The 21058-nt window shown below is 47.4% G+C and overlaps 1 protein-coding gene across 1 annotated transcript in view; it reads left to right on the top strand.

The window, feature by feature from the left end:
• Positions 1-21058, top strand: part of LOC147734664 (uncharacterized) — a 5992067-nt gene that overhangs the window by 2179240 nt on the left and 3791769 nt on the right. The gene's annotated exons all lie outside the window — the stretch shown is intronic.

The following is a 21058-nucleotide window of genomic DNA, read 5'->3' as shown; positions in this document are numbered from 1 at the left end:
CCCGGGACCAGGGTTCAATTTCCGACGCGGCAGGGTCGTGGACTTGGGTCAGCGGACTTGATAATTCTCGCTTCGGTGCCTACTCTAATCAGGGGTCCCACTCGGCAACTCTGTGCATTAGCTTGCCTAATCTTCACAACGGCCCCATCAACGCCGGGGATGCCTGGCTCCACCTTGGGTACTTCCAGCAGGGACCATCCCACAGGGAAAGCCAGGACGGGTTCCCCAGCGTTATACAGCACCAGGAAACCTATGGGTAGCAGTGCGCTTTACAAGCTCAAATACAAACACAAATTGATTGATAGGATGAAACGCGTTGGCTACTGTAAAGAGAAGAAAATAAAATTCAAAGAATAAAGAAATGTGTGAACTATTTCACTTGTTGAAACATTAGAGTGCTAATGCTTCAAGAATCATGGGTTGGGCGGGGTCTTCCTGCATCCTTCTGCAGGGTATCTGTTGCTGGGACGAGATTGTATTCTGGTGCCTCATTTGAGGCGATCCAGACCAAATGCGTGAATTTCCCCAGTATGGCTAGATCCTTAGTCTTTGAATTATTGAAGCATATACTGCAGGACCAATTTATAAGACATATCAGGCGAAAAAGAAGCCAACGATCGTTCCTCAATTTGGGGCAGCAACAAAAAAGATGCAACCATGATTCGTTGCGAAAGGAACAAAACCTGCACTCAGTTTTGACCCCCCTTGCAAGTCTATGCTGGATTGAAATCTTTAATGTGTAGCATTGTTTGTCTCATGAGGATAATTTTCCTGCGGACGTGTGGCAACAGGGCTTCATTCAGATACTGCAGGGTTCTGCTCAGCGTGTATAATTTGTTCAGTGCCTCTAGGATAGAGCTTGTGCAAAGGGCTTTGGTTGTCTTGGGCTAAGGATGTTTCCAATACCTGCTTATTTATTGCTTTCTTTCAGGTGGAAAGTGGCATTTCCGATAATTGGAAGCTTGCTGCGTCAATCCTCAATGTTTTTATGCCGAGGACTGGGCTGGCGTGACAGGCTGTCCCTGCTTCCTCAAAGGCAGATCTCAGCGGATATACGAGAGAGTCCTCTGGTGCCCTCAAGGTCCTTAGGTATAGCTTCATCACATACCTGTGGCATGCCAAGTTTGGCCTCCCAAGGCCTACCTCTAATCTCAACCTTGAATTCCTGGCTGACCATGGGAGGAGCAGCACTAATGTGTATGCTTTAGCTTGGCTTGTATTTAGGAACTCACCCAGCAATCTCAGAAAAGCCAGGTCACCATAGCTGATGACTGGTAGCAGTTTTGCTTTTAAGGCAGTCGGTATCGGGCCAGCTGTTGGGCTTTGCAAGTGCTGGCTCAATTGTCTTAGCAGGTGGATGACGGTGTTGGCCTTAGAAGATAGATATTGTCAATGGATGTTTACATTGGCTCTTTCTGAGAGCCAGACTCAGGGTAATTGTAAGATGGTACTGTGCCAAGTTGAAGATCGCCCATGCGCCATTGGTCTTGCCTTTTGAATTGGTGTTTCCCAAAGATAAATACCTTGGTCTTCCCCTGGTTGACCGTCCAGTAGTTGGTCTTGTTAAAGCGGTGCAGCAAATGCAGGGCTCTTTGAAGGCCCACCTTTGTGTGATCCATTATTATTGTGTCATCTGCATATTGTAGAACCAGCAACCTCACACTACCCAGCCTTGGTTCTACTAGGTTGGCATCTAGCAAGGCGGCCCCCAGGTCCCTGCGGTGTACAGATTGAACAAAAGGGGGGCCAACATGCAGCCCTGTTTGAGCCCCTTATATGTAGGGATTTTTTAGGTCACTGTGTTGGCACTTGATTTGACCCGCACCCAAGTTTTTTCATGTAGTGATCTTATTGCCTTCAATTATTTCGATGGAATTCCCCATCTGTCTTATGTCCACCATAATCTTTGGTGATGCAGTTTGTCGAAGGCTGTACTATAGGCAATGAAGCAGCCGCTGATGATAAATGCCCTAAAACCTGACTGCTAGAAGGGGATGATGCCTTTGTCTTATACCCAAGACTCCAGATCCTTCAGAAGAAGTCGAGCGTAGGTCTTTGCTTCAAGATCAAAAAGTGCTATCAGCCTGTAATTTGATGGCTTCAATTGGTCGCCTTTCCAAAAGATGGGGACAAGAATGGAGCCCCTCCAGGAGTCAGTTGGGCTTGCTGTAGAGAACATATTAGTAAACAGCGGGGATAAGCTTGCTGCCCAAAAGTCCAGTGCTGTTTCGAATACAGGTGATGGTAGCCCATTTGGCCCTGGAGCTCCATCCTTCCTCATTTTCTTGAAGATCAGAATAAGGGCATCCGTGTTAATTGAGCTTAGCAAGTTGCGCCAAACCTCTTCTGTGCTGGACTTAACCTGTGGAATGTTTGCCTTGGGCGGTGCTCCATTCATATTGGTTGATGTTATTTGTACCACTCTGCCCCTCACCCTGGTCCGTCGATTCTATGCGGCCTTTGTCAACGGAGGCATTCAAATATAGTTGCATTACGTGGTTTGCCCAGTAAAGCTCCATCAGACAGTTGTCTCTTTGAATTCCACGATTGCTAAGCTGATTGATGTGCCTCCACAACCAGGAGGTTTTTTTTCTTTCAGCAGGGCGAACACTTTGAACAATTCCTTGTCTGTTTGTTCCTTTTTGCATTCCCAAACTTCCTTTCTTTAAGCGGACATCAGAGCTGTGATGGAGAAACACTCCGTGAGTGTTTCCCCTCTTTTTTTATAGCTAAGGTCTTACTCATGGCACGTTTGCAGTCAAGGACGTCTTTCAAATGGAGATTGCACCCCCGAGTCAGCAGGGCATTGGTGCATGGGTGTTGCTGTCCAGCATTAACCAATTTTAGTTGGAGATCTCCCACAATGTTCTCCCACTCCATAATAGCTATTACCTGACTTGGTGGAGAGTATTTATTTTCGATTGCAGCAGGCTTGCATCTTCTCTCCAGTGTTATCAGAACATTTTATCCTAATAAGAACCTTTTGCTCTTCTTCCCTTCTACTCACTCATATTGACTGAAAAGTGGTTGCTGTTAGAACTTCGAGGTAGATCACTGCTCTTGGGTGCCTATGATTGCTTTTGATCCTGTTCTCAACTTCGAAATCAATCAAACCTTTAGCAATTATTTCGCTGAGTAAGATGTAGTTGATTATCTGATAGAGACATCTAGCCGTAGATTCCTTAACTTAGAATATCCCCAGGCGTCAAAGCAAAAACCTAGGCACACATAATAGTAGACAAACAGTATTTGGTGATTACAAGAACTATAGCGTAGTAGCCACAATTTTAAAAAGAAATGTCTTCTGATGAGTTGGGTATCATTCAGTCCTTTATTTTGCCTTTGCATAGAGCCAACGAACAGAAGGAAACCAGACGGCACGTATTTTGCCGTGTTTGGAAAATAATTCTGTGACTTCATCAGGGCTGGGAAGGATACAAGGGGTATGGATAATACATGTACCATGGCAAAACCTCAAAAGAGTATCGTGAAATGGAGATGGTACTTTGTGAGTACACATAGCTTTTAGTGGAAACCCACACCACCATAAGACTGTGTCAGCAATAAGTGAATAAGCGTAACTAACGATGTACGGCAGGTGCTCATGTCCTTGGTGGAAAATACAGTCCCAAATTGTGACATTTCAAGTGCCGTAAGGCTAAGATTAAACTAGCAAAAAAACATGCGTGGACACTGTGCAGTATTGTATAGAGCTCTCGGACTTTAATCAAAAACTCCTGGCAAAGCCAATCCCCCTAGCAGCCTCACTTACAACCGTATCTAATCAACAAGCAGATCCCACCTTCTTAATGTGTTCCTGGAACATCAGCGGCCTTCATCAAAAAATTGCAAACCATGACACCTTCTCTTTCCTATGTGAGCATGCAGTGATAGCTCTGCAGGAAACCTGGGCCACAGAAGGATGTCCCGTCATTGGTTACATTGAATTTTGGGAACCAGCGCTCAGGGATAGCCGCTTCGGTCATTCTAAAGGTGGCCTGTCAATATATATATCTAACAACTTAAAAGGCTCAATTACATGACTACTCATTGAAGAAGACAGGCTACTTGGGGTCAAAATCAACTCGTGGCGGAAACAGCGCTCAATTTTCCTCTTAAACGCGTACATTAATCCCAGCACACGTACTTAAAAAGATCATCTGGCACGCCTAACGGAAATTATGAGCGACATAGCCGCGGAGCATCCTAACTCAGATTGTATTGTCTCGGGGGATTTCAACATCAACCTATTCCAGGGAAAACCATTAGACACTGAAGGGCCCTTCTTATTTAACATCACCAAGGCTGTGACACAAACTAAACCGCCCAACCAAGCTCATAGCCGACTGGGCGAGCTTTGTGTGATGAGATTATACAGTGCAGGCTACCTGGTAATGAATGGTAGGTCTGCAGGGGACACCCCGCCAAATTGGTCTTGGACAAACGGTAGCAAACACTCCTACCTGGATTACACATCTGTAACTAAGACCTGCTTCACCATCTGGCCAGCTTTTGTATCCACCCACGAACTGAAAGGGACCATAGGCCCCAGGTCATATCCTTCAACACAAAGCCAGTGATTCACAAATCAGCACCCCCAACCTGTCAGGGAACATACACGGAGAATCTAAAGCGTCTCAAGTGGAGTGATGACATCAGCCCGAACATTCTACATGTATGCATGGACTTCATAAAAGGTGGTATCGACCTAGATGCCTCTCCGATTGCGACATGGACGACGCTTTGTTCCCACTTGACCAATCGTTTTCCAGTAAAACAGCAGGCCCAAAGGTCAATTCAGTCTCGCAAGTTCGCACTCTCTCTCTCTACAGACAAAGTCACTCAAGAAAGCCAGAAACAACTCTTTGCGGTTACTTTCAAAATTTCCGGGGAATAGCGAACACTTAAATATTTACCAAGCTGTCCAAAAGTCATTCAGGCTGGTGATCATTAAAGATAAACAGACACATGAAAAACAATTTTGGTGTAAATTGGTGTGGGAGAGTAAGAGCAAAAAACTCAAGGAAATTTTGGACCTTTATCAATCACTCGAACCCGAGTTCCTCAAGCTTCGGATCAGCAAATATCCAAGAAGCAGAATGGGCAACGTACCTCACTGACCACTTTAGGTCTTCAGAACATCTAGGACCCACAGGATGTGGTCCGCCAAGAGAGACCGAGACCGGCCCCTGTACCAAGCGGAGCACACCCACTGAGTTGTCACACTCGGTCAACGAGGACCTTCAGGTGCCCCAAGATAGGGTTATTACAGCAGTGACAAAAGCAAGATCAGACTGCCCAAATGGCCTCCCACAGAGCCTGTTCAAATCTGATATAGCTTTCTGGTCAGGAATGTTAACAAATCTCTTTAATTATACTCTGAGTACTGCAACATTCCCAGACTCATGGTGGGGTGCAATAATTCACCCAATTTACAAATCAGGATCACGCACTGCCCCCAACAACTACAGACTTATTGCTCTTTTGGATATCGAGGCTAAACATTATATAGGGCTCCTCTTGGAGGACCTGAAGCAATGGGCAAAGGAACACAATCGGATACCGATGAACCAAACATGGTTTGTTGCCAATTCAGGGGCTATGACCAACCTATCAGCAGTGTCAACTATTGTCGACAAAGCACTTTTAACATCTAGGTCAGTGCTTTGCTGCTTTGTCGACTTCAAAGCAGCATTTGACAGGGTCCCCAGGGCGACTTTATGGAAAAAGTTAAGGAAGTGGGGGATCCCTGACAAACTACTGGAGGCAATCATTCAACTTCATTCACGCACCTGGGTTCGGGTGAAGTTAGGGTCCGGCAGGCATCTCTCGTGGAAAATTATGACAACCAGAGGCGTTAAGCAGGTATGCGTGCTGGCCCCTCTTCTTTTCAATCTGTTCATAGCACACCTGTTGAGGACTCTGGACGATATAAATAGTCATCCTCCAAAGGTGGGAGGCACGGCATTAAGTAACTTTCTATATGCCGATGACCTGGTTCTGTTTTGCCTCACCAGGGTCGGGTTGCAAAGGCTCCTTGACACACTGTTTCGTTACACGATCATGAACCAACTAGAAGTCAACTTAAAGAAAACCCAAGTTGTCCCTTTTGGGAAGAAACGATATGCCGGTGGTGGATGGTCATTTAACAACACAAGCCTCGCCATAGGTCAGTCGTACAAATATCTAGGTGTCCATTTGGACTCTAAGGGTAAACTTATAAAACAGCGTAACGAGATTGCGTTAAAGCTATGACACTTGCGGTGTCACTAACCAAGCTCTCGAAAAACCTCTCGGGTCCAACTCTTTTGCCTCTTTTGGAAGTCCTGAGAGCAAAAATCGGCCCTACCCTATCGTACGCCATAGAGATATTCAAGGGTAAATAAAAAGGATCTCCAGTTGCCAAGTTCTGCATCCCCAGCACAGATAAGATTAGAGATGGGGTTACCAAACTATGAAGTTTCCAGTATCAGCGCATACCTAAACCTTTGTCACAAGCTGAGACAGGCTGACCCAGGCACATTAGAATCCCTAGTCTGGCAAGAAATCATCGAGAAAAACCCAGGAAGAACGTTTGGTTGCCTCTTTAAGGACTACATCCAACAAATGTCAGCAATCGACCTATGGGCCCTCAATCCTAGCCAGACAGCATTTAAAATCAGTATCAAAAACATGTGTGAGAATGAGATCACTTATCATAGATAAAGCACTCTTCTCGAAATGCAGTCACTCCTGGGCAGTCGTTAATTTCTTCAGTCGGCTAACCCCTGTACATATTCACTGTATCTAAAATGCAGTCTTATAGCCATTAGAATGGGTGACTGGCGATTTCTGCAAAATTTACCCCCCTGGCGACACACAGTGGAGGACCTAACCTGTAGAGGGTGTGGCAAAGTAGCTGAAACTCTGCTGCACGTGGTTTGCCTCTGCCCGGCCTTCAACCTCCAACATAGGCGCAAACTTAGGGCTGAATGGAATAAGCTGGGTGCTCGGACCTGCAGGCAAGCCATCATTGTGGCTCTGAGCCCTGAAAATACAGACTTAAATATAAGACTAACAAACTTCATTCAGCAAGTGTATAGTAATTTTAAGCAAAAGAGGTCTGTTAACGCTTCCCCTCTATCTTTTTAATTACATAATGCACTTTACAATATATCCCAAATTTCTAGGGAGGTCGAAACGAATAGAACATGCGCAGTACCCCTAAGAATATTGGTTTGTTTTTATATGTATGAAATCATTGATAGTGGGAGTGACATAAAAGTGGTGAAGAGTTTTGTACATTATGTTTTACATTTCCCTCTGTCTTTCTCTTTCCTTTTGTGTTTTTACCTCTCTTTTAAAATGCTATGGAATTAGGAGGCTTAGGATGTGGAAGAACACTATTTTTATTACGGCTGTTTAATCGATCGTTTCTGTTGTCCTCATTTTAACAGTTTGTATATAACGTGAACTTGTAATCTTCTTTTAAAGATATTTGTTTTATATCTAAATAAAGATATTTTGATACTGGATGTAAGGGATATAGGTCATTTGACTATTGTGTGTGAACATACTTGTAATGTACCTATATACAGAGGATAGTTGGTCGTCTATGAGAAGAACAGAGAAAGAGGCGGGAAAACAATGAGGAAATAGCCATGAGAGTAAAACATTTAGGTTGTAAGGGTAAAATTAGAGTGCTGGTCTTATCAGACTAGTAAAAGGATAAACTACGAGATGAAAAAGAGAAAGAAAAAGGAGGGGGAGGGTGAAGAAAGAAAATAAAACAAGTGCTTACCGCTCAGCCGGTAATAATTCCAACCCGGCTGGGCTAAACACTCAAGCAAATTTGGCTGACTCTAGGGGTACCGAGGGATTGAAAAGTGAAAGTGGTTTAGAATCTCAATGTGCCGTCAAGTATGGCACGCACGAAAATGTCAAAGGTGGGTATGTGGCTTGAAAACTGCCTAAGATAATAATAGGACGCGCTCACCTATGGGTCGGTGAAATAGAACATCCGGCACATTTGTTAGAGTCCCAGAATCATGGACAAGAATTGTTTGTAACCTGTATTGAGAATATATAATAAAAAAGGGAGTAAAAGGTAGTGAGCCAATCAATAGGGTATTGTGTAGTTATACATCACCCTTAGTATAGAAAGATGACAGAGGATTAAAGTAAGTTACCGGGGTATCGGTAGTACTTCATTGCGGGCGCAGTGAGGGACACTCTGTGTATAACGGTTAGTCGTGTGACCAAGGAAAATTACAATTTAAAGCAGGCATCATTAGCCTTACCTGAAGCGTGTACACCAGGACACCTCACGCCAATCACTGTGTTCCGGGTTGTGTTCCGGGTTGTGGACACATGATCAGAAGGCCAGAAGCCGTATAAGAGCTGCCTGAGAGCCAAAGGAAAAAGCTGGAGAGCAAACTTTATTCTTATCGCATGTGAACACGGAAGTGAAAAATAAAGCTAAGCTCAGTCAATGGGTTACAAGTAAGCATGGGCGAATTTTGCGAATCTCGCGTTCGTGAATTTTGCGGATTTGCGAACTCGCAATCCGCAAAATCCGCGAATTCTCGCGAATTTGCGGATTTTTTTTTTTTGTGTTTGCGCGGGTTTCTGCCAGTTCGCGAGGGTTTTGTACACTTTCGCAAATTGCGAACTTACCTGTTGGGTCGCAAGTTTCGCGAACTTGTTGTTTCTACGTGTCCAGCCTGTTTGGGACACTCTTCTTCATCACTGCCACTCTCTGTCACCACTGCCACTCTCTGACTACTCATGCCACCCTCTGGCCCACCCATGCCACCCTCTGTTTCATCACAGCACCCTCTGGTTGTCCAGTCAGTGTACATTATTGTGGCAACGCAAGCACACCTTCCCTGCCTCAAGTGACCTGAATTAATTTGGGGCTGATTAATGTGTCACAGAATATTTTTTTAGCTGGCACCTGCTTCCTTAGTGCTTCCTGATTAGTGATCTTTTGCACTTGCTAAGTGCTTTCATTGTTGCAAAATTAGTTACAACACCTGCCCTGCCCCAACTGACAATAATGAATTAGGGGCTGATTAATGGATTTGAACTTCCAGCCTGGCTCCTGCTTGTCTCCCTTAGCTGTAATTCAGGACCTTTGTGGCATATGTGTAACTATTCTGAGGTTCAGAGCAGGGTCACATAATAGTTGCAACTGGCAACTGAACTCTGGAGGGGCCCCTCAGGAAGCACTACAGGAAATGGCTACTAATGATGAGCCTGAACTTTTGAACCTGGTAAGTAGTTTCAGTTTTGCTAAGATCGTATTTCTGCAATTTTGCACTTATTCGCGGGGCGCAAAGTTGTACTGGGAAGCCGCGAACTCACGCGAACAGTGCGAGCAGTGCGAGCAAAATCCGCTGCTCGTGGATTTGCGGATTTTGCGGGAGATTCGCGAATCTCGCAGATTGCGAATTTACCGAAAATCCGCAAAATCCGCGAGCGAAACGTATTTTCCGCCCATGCTTAGTTACAAGTGAATGACCCAGTTGGTATCTATACTCTATCTTTATTCAGGATCACGTTCATGGTGTGTCTTTCTGCTTTATGCACGTTAGCTTGCCACCCTTTCTCGTTTGGGTGTCTAAATTATGCTTTTTTTGCTGCCACTCCATCCGGGTTCTCCGGCATGGAGTTTATCATGTTTTCTAACCCTCCCTCCTCCCTCGTCTATCTCCCCATGATTTTGAGATCTCCTGTTCTCTGCTGCAGACACTTGGGTTGAGCTTCTATTGGACTATGCTCAGTGCATATGCCATTGTGGAGGTGTGGTGCCACCTCTATGTGGTTCTTTACTTCTGGTCACAGGCCATAAGTCACGACTTTTCAGTCCTGTACCCATCTCCCTGCTCTCGTTCCCTGCGAAAGTTATTGAGAAAGGCATCAACAGCCAACTCGCCACATTCATTGAAAAGCACAACATCCTCGACTCCTCCCAATCTGGCTTCAGGAAAAACGACAGTACGGAAACCGCCCTCCTCAACGTAACAGACGACATCCGCACCGTACTAGACATAGGAGAAACAGTAGCCCTCATCCACCTCGACCTCTCAGCGGCATTCAACAGTGTCTCCTACCTCACCCTAATATGCAGACTTCACAATGCAGGGATCCAGGGATCCAGGACAAGGCCCTAGACTGGATCAGCTCCTTCTTCTCTGACAGAACGCAGCGAGTCAGACTCCCCCTTTCCTCTCCGACCCCACACCAACAACCTGCGGAGTCCCTCAGGGGTCCTTCCTCAGCCCGACACTCTTCAATGTCTACATGGCTCCTCTGGCCCCCATCGTCAAAACCTACGGACTCAAAATTGTGTCATACGCATCCTCTTCCTATCCACGAACCCAACATCGCCAGACAAAACTTTCGAGAAGGCATCGAAGCCGTCGCCAAATGGATGAAAAACAGCTGCCTACAACTAAACACCAACAAGATGGAAGTACTCATCATGAGCCCAAACCCCTATGCCTGGAACGACACCTGGTGGCCACCACCATCGGAAACCTCCCCACCCATTCGGACCACGCTCTCAACCTGGGAATCATCCTGGACTCTGAGCTCAAAATGGACCGCCAGATCAACTCAGCCTCGTCCTCCTGCTTCCACACCCTCCGCCTCCTACGTAAGACCTTGAAATGGATCCCCCTTGAACACAGAAAGACTGTCACTCAGGTCCTGGTCACCAGCAGAGACAACTACGGCAACGCACTCTAATCAGGAATAAACAAAAACCTCACCTACAAGCTACAGAACATCCAGAACGCCGCAGCAAGATTGGTCCATAACCTGCCAAAACACTGCCACATCTCCCAGCACCTGCACACACTCCACTGGCTCCCCATCGAGGCAAGGGTCACCTACAAGATGCTCACTCACGCACACAAGGCCCTCCACGACACCGGCCAAGCATACTCAAATTCCACGCACCCCCAAGGACCCTACGATCAGCTCAGTTCTCCTATGCCGTGGTCCAATGCGCTAAAAAAACCAGATCGGGAGGCTGCTCCTTCTCCTTCCTCGTGGTCAAGGCCTGAAACCCGCTTCCACTCCACCTCAGACAAACAACATCGCTTCCCATCCTTGTAAGAGACCTCAAGACCAGGCTCTTCAATGGCCTCCCTCCTTAATGAACTGGAACCTGCACCCCACCACCCCCAGCGCTTTGAGACCCTTGCGGCTTAACAAACGCTTGATCGATTACTTGATTGTACCCCTTTTGACTCTTTAGGGGGGCACAGTTCTTTTCTTGGTGGGATTTTTATTGGAGCGGGTGCTTGTTCGCTTCCTTCAGTTCCTCCAAGCGTTGAGTGCTTTTCAACATGGGATGGTTTCTAATCATTGTTGTTTCAAAAGTTTTTGTTCTTTTTTGGCACACCGGGCCGGATTCACAGAACTAACTTAAGACAAAATCCTAAACTTACTTGTCTTTAGTTTGTCTTAAAACAGACTTAAGACAGACTTAAGACAAAATCCTTACTTAAGTCTGTCTTAAGTCTGTCTTAAGACAAACTTAAGACAAAATCCTAATTTCTGTGAATAGCAAAAGTAGTAAGTTTAGGATTTTGTCTTAAGTTAGTTCTGTGAATCGGGCCCACTGTTCCTATACTCTCACATTTTTTGTAGTGGCTCCGGGTTATGGTGCGAAAAAGTTTCACTGCAGAAAACTGACTTCAGCACGCCAAGGGGGTCTTATGTTGCTCCATTGCCGTCACTTCCGTTGACGACGTCAGGACCGAGCCAGGCGACGTCGCCCCCTGGCGTGCAGAGGTACTGCTGGGGAAAAGGTTTTCCAGCTCCAGTCTGATGCCTGGGGATATTCAAGTTAAGGAATTTGAAGCTAGATTGTGTCTCTACCAGATATATAGTTTCCGAAGGTAAGTAACTCGTTCGTCAAGACATTTCGATATGTTGGTTTTGGATGACAAGGTTTAGAACGTGCATCTATTAATGTGTCAGTTGAGTACAGCTTATGGTTTTTGCGATGATAAATGCGTTCTGCCCGACCACTACTCCGGAAGAAAGGTGGTTAGTTTGTCTAGGTCCCTCAGATTAAAGTACCCCACTATGATTATCTGAAAGAGACAATTAGTTATGGATTCCTCACCTTAGAAGGTGGCAGGCTGGATCCGGAGATTTTTTTTTTTTAGCAGTACCCGGTAGGTGGCGTTGGTCGACTCCGCGTTCGTCATTGGTGTTGTGGTTGCCGGAATGACATCGCAGTATCTACTTAGACGCCGCCCCTGCACACTGATGTCAGTTCTTTCTTTTTCTGCGCCAGCCAGCACAGATCCGTAAAGAGCGGTACCTCGATTTCACTTTTTGACTCAATTTTTGCGACTTTTTTCCGATGTCTATTTGAGTCGTTACGACTCCTGGTGCACAGGAATGTCATCTCGGCAGACTGGCTTCAAGCCGTGTGGCTCCTGCCACAAACTAATATTGGTAACAGACCCCCATCATGTGCGCCTCTGCTGCCTGGAGCGCGACCACGATCCAAAGTCGTTCTCTGACTGCCGGGCCATGGCTCCGAAGTCTTTGGTGGAGCGGTCCCGAAAGCTTCTGGAGGCCCGGTAGTCAGCTCCACGCTGCTCAAAGTCTTGGTTGAGAGGGAGGCTGCGGGACCGGTTGCAGAGCCATCACCACCATTCCTCATCAAAGTCTTCGTCTTCAGGTAAGTCAAAGCAAAAGAAGAAGGCGAAGAAGCACCGTCGCTCTTCCCGTTCTTCCCGTCCATCGGCCGACGCAACGTGGGCTGTGGAAGGTAGTAGTCTGGCTCAGCATGCGAAGCCTGTTGGGTCGACTCCAAGTCTTCCTCCCTTTCCGGGTGCCGGAGCAACCCCTGCCCAACTTCATAGTGTTTACGAAGCTCTCCATTCAATTTTTGGGCAGCCTGACTCTGCCGGCCTGCCTTCAGGCCCCGCAAACTCGCCTGGCGGCTCTAGGCCTTCGATGCCGGCTGCTTCGACTCTGGCACTGCAGGGCCCCAGGGATCCAGGCCTTGATTTGGATCGGTGCCGGTCGACGTCGTTACACCTCCACCGGCGCCGAATCCATAAGTGACACCTCCGCCCCCTCTGACGCCGGTTGTGTCATCAACTGACGTCGATCCTGGCCTCCCCCTCAATGTGGACAGAGAGCCGGACCGACGTTGCCCGATGTCGGGACCGGCGAGGACCGGTACTTTTGTACCCCTGTTCTCCCCTGATTTTCCCTATCGTCCTGAGTGGCTACCAGAGGATTGTGAGGAAGACTCGGAGGGGTCTGTGGACCCATCGGCTGACCAGTTGGAAGAGCCAGACTGGAGAGAGGAGTTGGGTGATGCCAGTGGTTTGGACACTACTCCAGACCATGGCATGCTTTCTCTCCCTACCGTGGCTATGGAGTAGAGTGCATCATACGCAGTGGTGTTGCATAGGGCGGCTGAGGCCCTGAAACTCGACCTTCTTACGGTGGCGGTTAGGACTAACCTCCTGACCAAGGTGCTTCAACCGGTAGTGGCCACTTCAGAGCCCCTACTGCCCTTCAAAGAGGCTCTCGCAGACATCCTTTTGGGCACTTGGTTCAAGCCCAACACAGGGCTCTTGTGGATAGGATGATTGCTTGACGCCCCCACCCGGCATGCCCAAACCCATTTTCCTCTCCTAACACCCTACCCCTGAGAGCTTGGTGGTCCTAGCCTCCACTTTAAATTCCCTACAGAAATATAGATAGGATAGAGAAGCAAGATGGCCGCCTGGTAGGAGCTCTTTGTTAGAGCTCCGAGTGCTTGGGATTCCATATGTGGATTTAATCCCTGTTAGCACCCAGCATTCCAGCATCTATAGCAAGGTAAGGACGGCGAGTAACAGGAATTCTTCAACAACATCACCCTTACCTGGCTAGCAAGAGCAGGAGCACCTTGAGGGTCCCTCATCTCCACGTAGCGGGAAAGGAACGAGCCACCCACGTCTCTTCTGACACCGGGCTACCCCTGGCCACCGACGGAGCCTAGGCAGGTTGCTTTGCTGCTCGGAACCTGTTGTGGCACTGATGTAGTCCCTGATCACCCCACAGGAGGCTGGGACCGGCGCAGGAAGAATCGAGTCACCCCCCTCTCTGCCCAGAACCCGGGCTGGGACGGACACCAGGCTGCCTGGAGGAGACGAACGCCCGGCTGCTTGGAGGCGCTGACGGGAGGCTGGGACCGGCACAGGAAGAATCAAGTCACCCCCCTCTCTATCCAGAACGCGGGCTGGGACCCCCCGGAGGCTGGGACCGGCGCAGGAAGTATCGAGTCACCCCCCTCTCTGTCCAGAACCCGGGCTTGGGACGGACGCCAGGCTGCCTGGAGGAGACGAACGCCCGGCTGCGTGGAGGCACTGACGGGGGCCCTGATCATCCCCCTGAGGCTGGGACCGTGACCCTGTGAGCAGGAGGGACCGAGTCACCCCCCCCCTCCGTACAGATCCCAGGCAGAGCTGCTCTAATCACCGGAGGCAGCCGGTACGCCTACACCGGCACCGGCACCGGGCTGCATGGAACGGATCTCTGCATGGGTCGGATCTCTGGCCCGGACCCCTTCGGCACTGCACTACACTGGCATCGTCGGGCGCTGCATGGATGTCCAGAAAGCAGATGACCGGAGAGCAGCGCCCGCAGAAGTGCTGAATTACAGAAGTGCGGAGTTGCCCCAATCTGCACCGGCCTACAGGAACTGGATCCCGACAAGGCTTCCTTCATACCACTGAGGATTCACACCCTTTGCTGCTACCATGTCCCAGGAAGTGGACCTGCAAGCACTGGCAAACATCAATGTTACACCAGAGGGGCACGAAGTCTAGCCTCAACTGCCCTTCCTGCTCTGAAATCTGCCAGAAATCGATGCACACATTCTGACAAAAGCCTCGAGGTTTGCATTTCTTTCAACTTTAATATCTGCGTATCTGCTGTGCCGAAATCACATCTAAGGTATTTATTGCACCCTAATCGATTGCACGCTTTTTAAAACTCTGTGGTTCTAAACTCCTTTGTTAAAACTCCTTTGTTCAAAATGGCGGGGACCTTAAGCTAAAGCAATAAATCCCCCCTGTACCTCTAGGTGCCCACGAGGCTCCTCAACAACTTCAGATAAGGCTCCCTCCCAGCAAGCTAGAAACGGGGCTTGCATGAAGGGGAAAGGAAACTGCTCTTCCCTGCTATCTAATCAACAGCAACAAACAGAGGACTACTGTCTCTATCTCACCTATTTGGCGGCCATTTTTGACTAGTCTCTCTCTTGGGCGGCCATCCTGGACTAGTCATTTTCAGCTTTATCTGAACTTACACTAAGAACTTAGCATTCTAGACTAATCTCAAATACCAAAAACAACTTTGCTCAGCTATGTATCTATACCCTCTTGTGAAAGAATGTCTGCCTATTATTGCAGTATTATACTTCTACCTGCATTTTGAACATTTGTAATGCACAGATTGCTACCTCACATATTTTGGTTGCTAACTAATGTCACTTTTGATTTTTGACTTGTGAAAGAATGTCTGCCTATTATTGCAGTATCATACTTCTACCTGTATTTTGAACATTTGTAACTCACAGATTACTACCTCATATATTTTGGTTGCTAACTAATGTCACTTTTGATTTTTGCCTTGTGAAAGAATGTCTGCCTATTTTTGCAGTATTTTACTTCTACCTGTATTTTGAACATTTGTAATGCACAGATTGCTACCTCATATATTTTGGCTAACTATTGTCACTTTTGATTTTTGATTCATGTGACTTGTTGTTTGCATTTGTATTCTGTTCTTATATTCTATCAGTAGTATACTATCACTTGCACTCTGCACTATTCTGCACATTTCCTCAACCTGCACCCATTCCCACTTTTCTCTCCTGTTATGCACAGACTGCTACCTCATATATCATATACTTCCACTACATTCTGTATCTTCACCTTCTTGTAAAAGAATGTCTGTCTATTATTGCAGTATTATACTTCTACCTGGATTTTGAACATTTATAATGCACAGATTGCTACCTCATATATTTTTGGTTGCTGACTAATGTCACTTTTGATTTTTGATTTTTGATTCATGTAAATTGTTGTTTGCATTTGTATTCTGTTCTTATATTCTATCAGTAGTATACTATCACTTGCACTCTGCACTATTCTGCACATTTCCGCAACCTGCACGCATTCCCACTTTTCTCTCCTGCTATGCACCGACTGCTACCTCATATATCATATACTTTCACTGTATTCTGCACTACTCTGCACAGTTCTGCAACCTGCATCCATTCTCACTCCTCTCTCCTGTAATGCACCGACTGCTACCTCATATATTTATGGTTACTCACTAGTGTCACCTCTGCCCCCTAGGGTCACTTTTGATCCATGTATCCTGTTGTTTGCATCTGTAGCCTGTCCAAGTACTATACTTATATTTGGAGTATTATACTTCACTTTTACGCTTTGTAACTTACTCTATGTATTTGCTCTACTGCACACTCTTATATTTTGGTTATGCTGTTTGATCACTATTGCCACTTTTGTACTTTGTAACTTACTGTATGTATTTGTTTTTTCTGCACACTCTTACACTTGGGTTATGCTGGTTGACCACTAGTACACTAATACTAGTGTATTGTGTAACTTACTGTATGTACGTGTTTCTCTGCACACTCTTTTATTTGGGTTATACTGGTTGACCACTAGTGCCACTTTTGTACTTTGTATCTTACTGTATGTATGTATTTTTCTGCACATGTGTACCACTATAGTGTATTCTCCCATACCCACCTAAACCACCACCCCAACATGGATCCTATCGGCAATCACACATATAAAATCAACTACCCACCGACACTCACCAAAAAAGCCGCTAAACGCTTTAAACACAACTTCCTTAGGTCACACCCTGAAACCCCCTTCGCTGACACCTACTTCTCACCGGTCAACGAATCCATGAACACCGATATCATCTTCCACACCACACGCAGAGCCCAATGGAGAAAACCGTTCCTCTCCTTACTCACCATTTCCTCTACCAGGAAATCGCGCACAGCCTAACTCTCTCCATCACACCATCCCAACTCTTTCCAGGCAGAGCCACCATCACTATTTACAATAACGGATTGTCCTATCTCAATCCACATACAGGAACCTGGAACTACTAGACAACTTGTTCCCCACTTTCAAAGAGCACCTCTCCAATTCGCAGACCAACAATCATATATCCTCCAGTCCCACCAACCATGACCTCACAGCTCCCACCACCCACAACCCGTCTAATCTATTTCAGCGCCAGTTAGCTACTACATACTCCTCAATCAGGGACACACCTACCACCCCTGATCTTTTATCTCCCACCCACAACCCCTCTATCCCAGTTCAGCACCAGGCAGTTGCCACACACGCCTCAAGCACAGACACAGGTCACTCTCCCTCATACACCACTCACACCCCCACCCCTTCTACCAACCCTCGGACCTCCACACATACCATCATCACTCCTCTCACACCTACAGCTGTCATTAACACTGCTCTCACCCCTGACAGCACAGCTCCCACCCACAACACACCTAACCTAGCTCAGCACCAGAATGACACGCACATCAACAAATCCCTCTCTCTATCCCCCCCATTCTCAGTCCCCATTACCCTCTAACTAACTACACAGAACACACCTCTTCTCTCAATTTAACTCCCCCTCCTCACAACAGGACCATCTCCAACCCCATTTCCCCTCCTACTCTCAGCCCCCATTACCCTTCCTGCACCCCACCACTATTATAAGTCTCCCAACCTACACCTTGATCCCCCCGCCTACCATCAATGCCCTCACTCATACCACCAACCTCATCCCTACCTCATCCACACCCCTCTCGCCCAAATCCTCTCTCCACCCTAACACCATCCCGTACACTAACACAACGCAGCCCTGCTCGAACACCAGCCCACTCTCCCACCTGCACACAAATTCCCTGGTCAGTCATTCACCTCTGACTGTCACCCCCACCTCCACCACCTACCCCATGATGGACAACATCATGGCCACCCTCAATCAGATCAAAGAAGACATACACACCATCAAAGAACTACTCTCCACCCACCCCATACACCCCTCACCCACTCCCACCTCCCCTCCCAACTTGTCCCCTACCCCTCCTGCTGACTCCCTCACTCAACACGCCCACACCGGGCGTCAATCCCTGCTCATATTCGCAGCAACCGCCCTCGTCCCCCTCGTCGCCCCTGCAACCCCTCTCACAACTACACCTCCCCGCCCAACTTGTCCCCCACCCTTCCGATTAACTCTCACACTCAACTCTCCCCACACCGGACCTCAATCCCAGCTCGCAATCGCAACAACCGCCCTCGTCGCACCCACAGCCCCACTTCTGACCTCGACACACTCACCCTTCTCCGTTTCTATGACCCAGCCCCCCAAAACCACACAACCACTGCGCACCTCACCATTCCCACGATACACTCAAATCCCCTTAGACACCCCACACCAAACAGCAGATTCTCCATCCCCAATAACCTTAGAAAAGTCCCTCTCTCTCTAGAACCCTCTACCACCCTCAACACACCCCGTCTCAAATGCACTCTCCTCAACTGAAGATCGGCCTCGAAACATTCCGCCGCCATTGCTGATCTCCTCTTATCGCTGGACCTTGACCTAATCATCCTGACCGAAACCTGGCTATCTGAATCTTCATCACCTATAATGGACATTCTGGTTCCTCCCAACTACCACATCATCAGGCTCGACAGATCAGGCAAAATAGGTGGTGGAATCGCATGCATCTACAGGAACAAGCTCTCCGTTCTGAAAGTCAATACCACCTCCCTCCCATCCCCAACATCCTGGGAATACATCTGCCTCGACATTATTAGTGAGGGCAAACCGATATGCTCTCTACACAGCATTTACCACCCACCCAGGGACAACCACACCTTTTCCCAACAAATCATGGATATGATCTCAACCAATTCCGGACGGCAGCTCCCCCAAATATACCTTGGTGACTTCAACCTCCACCCGAACGATCACAATGACGCGGTGGTAAATAGTCTTAAAAATTTCCTCGATGCCCTTAACCTCACCCAAATATGCGATAGCCCGACCCACGAGAAAGGCTCTATCCTCGACCTGATCATCTCCAAAGAGGACTCTATCCAACTCGAGTCCATCCAACCCTGTGACTGGTCAGATCATCATATCGTCACATTCTTCATCAATGAAAAAGTCAAAGTTAACCCGGCTCAATTCTCCAAGCCCAAATTCTGGAAAAGAGACATGAAAAAACTCAACCCAGGCTCTTTGGCCCCTAACAGTCGCAATCTCCTACTCCCACCGACAGGCGCTACGGACGTTCAAACCCTGACTGACTACTATCTCAACGCTATGACTTCAATAAGTAACGAGGCTGCGCCTTTGCAGCTAAAAAGAGTCTCTACTAAAATCTCCAATCCATGGTACGACGGGAGTCTCAATGAAGATAGACGAGACATGCGAATGGCAGAGCGCACCTGGAGATCAGCTCCCTCTGCATTGCACCTAAAATCTCTGAAGGAAAAGAGAAACACCAATTTCAGGAAAATAAAACGCTCCAAATCAGATTTCTTCAGCCTCCAGCTCGACCAAGCAAAAAACCGCCCGAGAAAACTGTTTGAGCTAATCAGATCACAATCCAAGGACCAACCCCAACCACGCAACACTATTCGTGACGCACCCTCCTGTGAAGACTTCGCTGCTTTCTTTATCCAAAAAACTGACAACATAAAGAGCGATCTCCTCATTGACGCGAGCCTCTACTCCAAACCCCAGTGCTTAGCACCCACTGAACCAAAAAACAATGCTACATGGTCAACCTTTGGCACATACTCGGAAGAAGAAATAGGCAAACTGCTCACCACCCTGAAACCATCCAATCACCTCACGGACCCCCTTCCTGCTACCGCAGTAAAAGACTTTACCCCTTTGCTTCTCCCTCTCTGGACTAAAATTATCAACAGCTCTCTCCAACAAGGAAGCATACCTGACTCCCTCAAAGTTGGACAAGTCACACCTCTGCTAAAGAAACCTACAGCTGACCCCTCTGATCTCAACAATTACCGTCCCATTACCAATATTCCCACTCTCGCCAAACTGCTGGAAAAATGCGTACAACTACAATTGACTAAACACATTGAACAATTTGATGTCCTCAACCCTCACCAGTCAGGCTTCCGAGCAGGACACAGTACAGAAACTGCTATGACTCACATAATTGACGACAAACTTTAAATGCTAGACCAAAACAACACATGCCTTCTCATCCTTCTTGATCTCTCTTCAGCATTCGACACCGTTAAACATGAGAATTTACTAGAACTACTAAACACAAGAATGGGTTTATCTGGAACTGTTCTCAAGTGGTTTACTTCCTTTCTTCACAACAGGTCGCAGAAATTCAAGAGCAACAACCTGATGTCCTCGCCAATACCTGTAACGCTAGGCGTCCCCCAAGGATCCTCTCTATCCCCAACACTGTTCAACCTAGTTATGGAGCCTCTGACCACCTTGCTACAAGCATCCAATGTACATTTTCACATGTACGCCGATGACACCCAACTTTATCTCAAACTACAATCCCCCAAAGACATCCTGCTCCTGAACTCAACGATCAGAGGCACCCAATCCTGGCTTGCCGATAATCATCTCAAACTCAATGCCCTGAAAACAGAGTTCCTTCTGATCTCACCTCCAGCGAAGATCTCCACAACTCAAACTTGGCTTAAACACCTAACCGCACTCAATGTCCAACCCACCATCGTGGACTCAGCAAAATCTTTAGGCATAACACTCGACACCAATCTCAACATGCAGCAATATATCAGCAAGGCAACAAAGGGAGTGAACTTCCAAATCAATACTCTGAGGAAACGTAAACCCTTCCTCCCAGCCAAAGACTTCCAAACCGCAGTACAAGCACTAGTCATCCCTCGAATAGAATACGGCAGCACCGCCCTCTGCGGACTTCCCCTAACTACAACCGCACCCGTAAGAGCTTCTC

The sequence above is a fragment of the Lissotriton vulgaris genome, chromosome 1_2, assembly GCF_964263255.1.
Source record: "Lissotriton vulgaris chromosome 1_2, aLisVul1.2, whole genome shotgun sequence".
Classification (NCBI taxonomy): Eukaryota; Metazoa; Chordata; class Amphibia; order Caudata; family Salamandridae; genus Lissotriton; species Lissotriton vulgaris.
The sequence above is the reverse complement of the archived record's forward strand: the minus strand, read 5'-3'. Positions and strand labels throughout refer to the sequence as shown.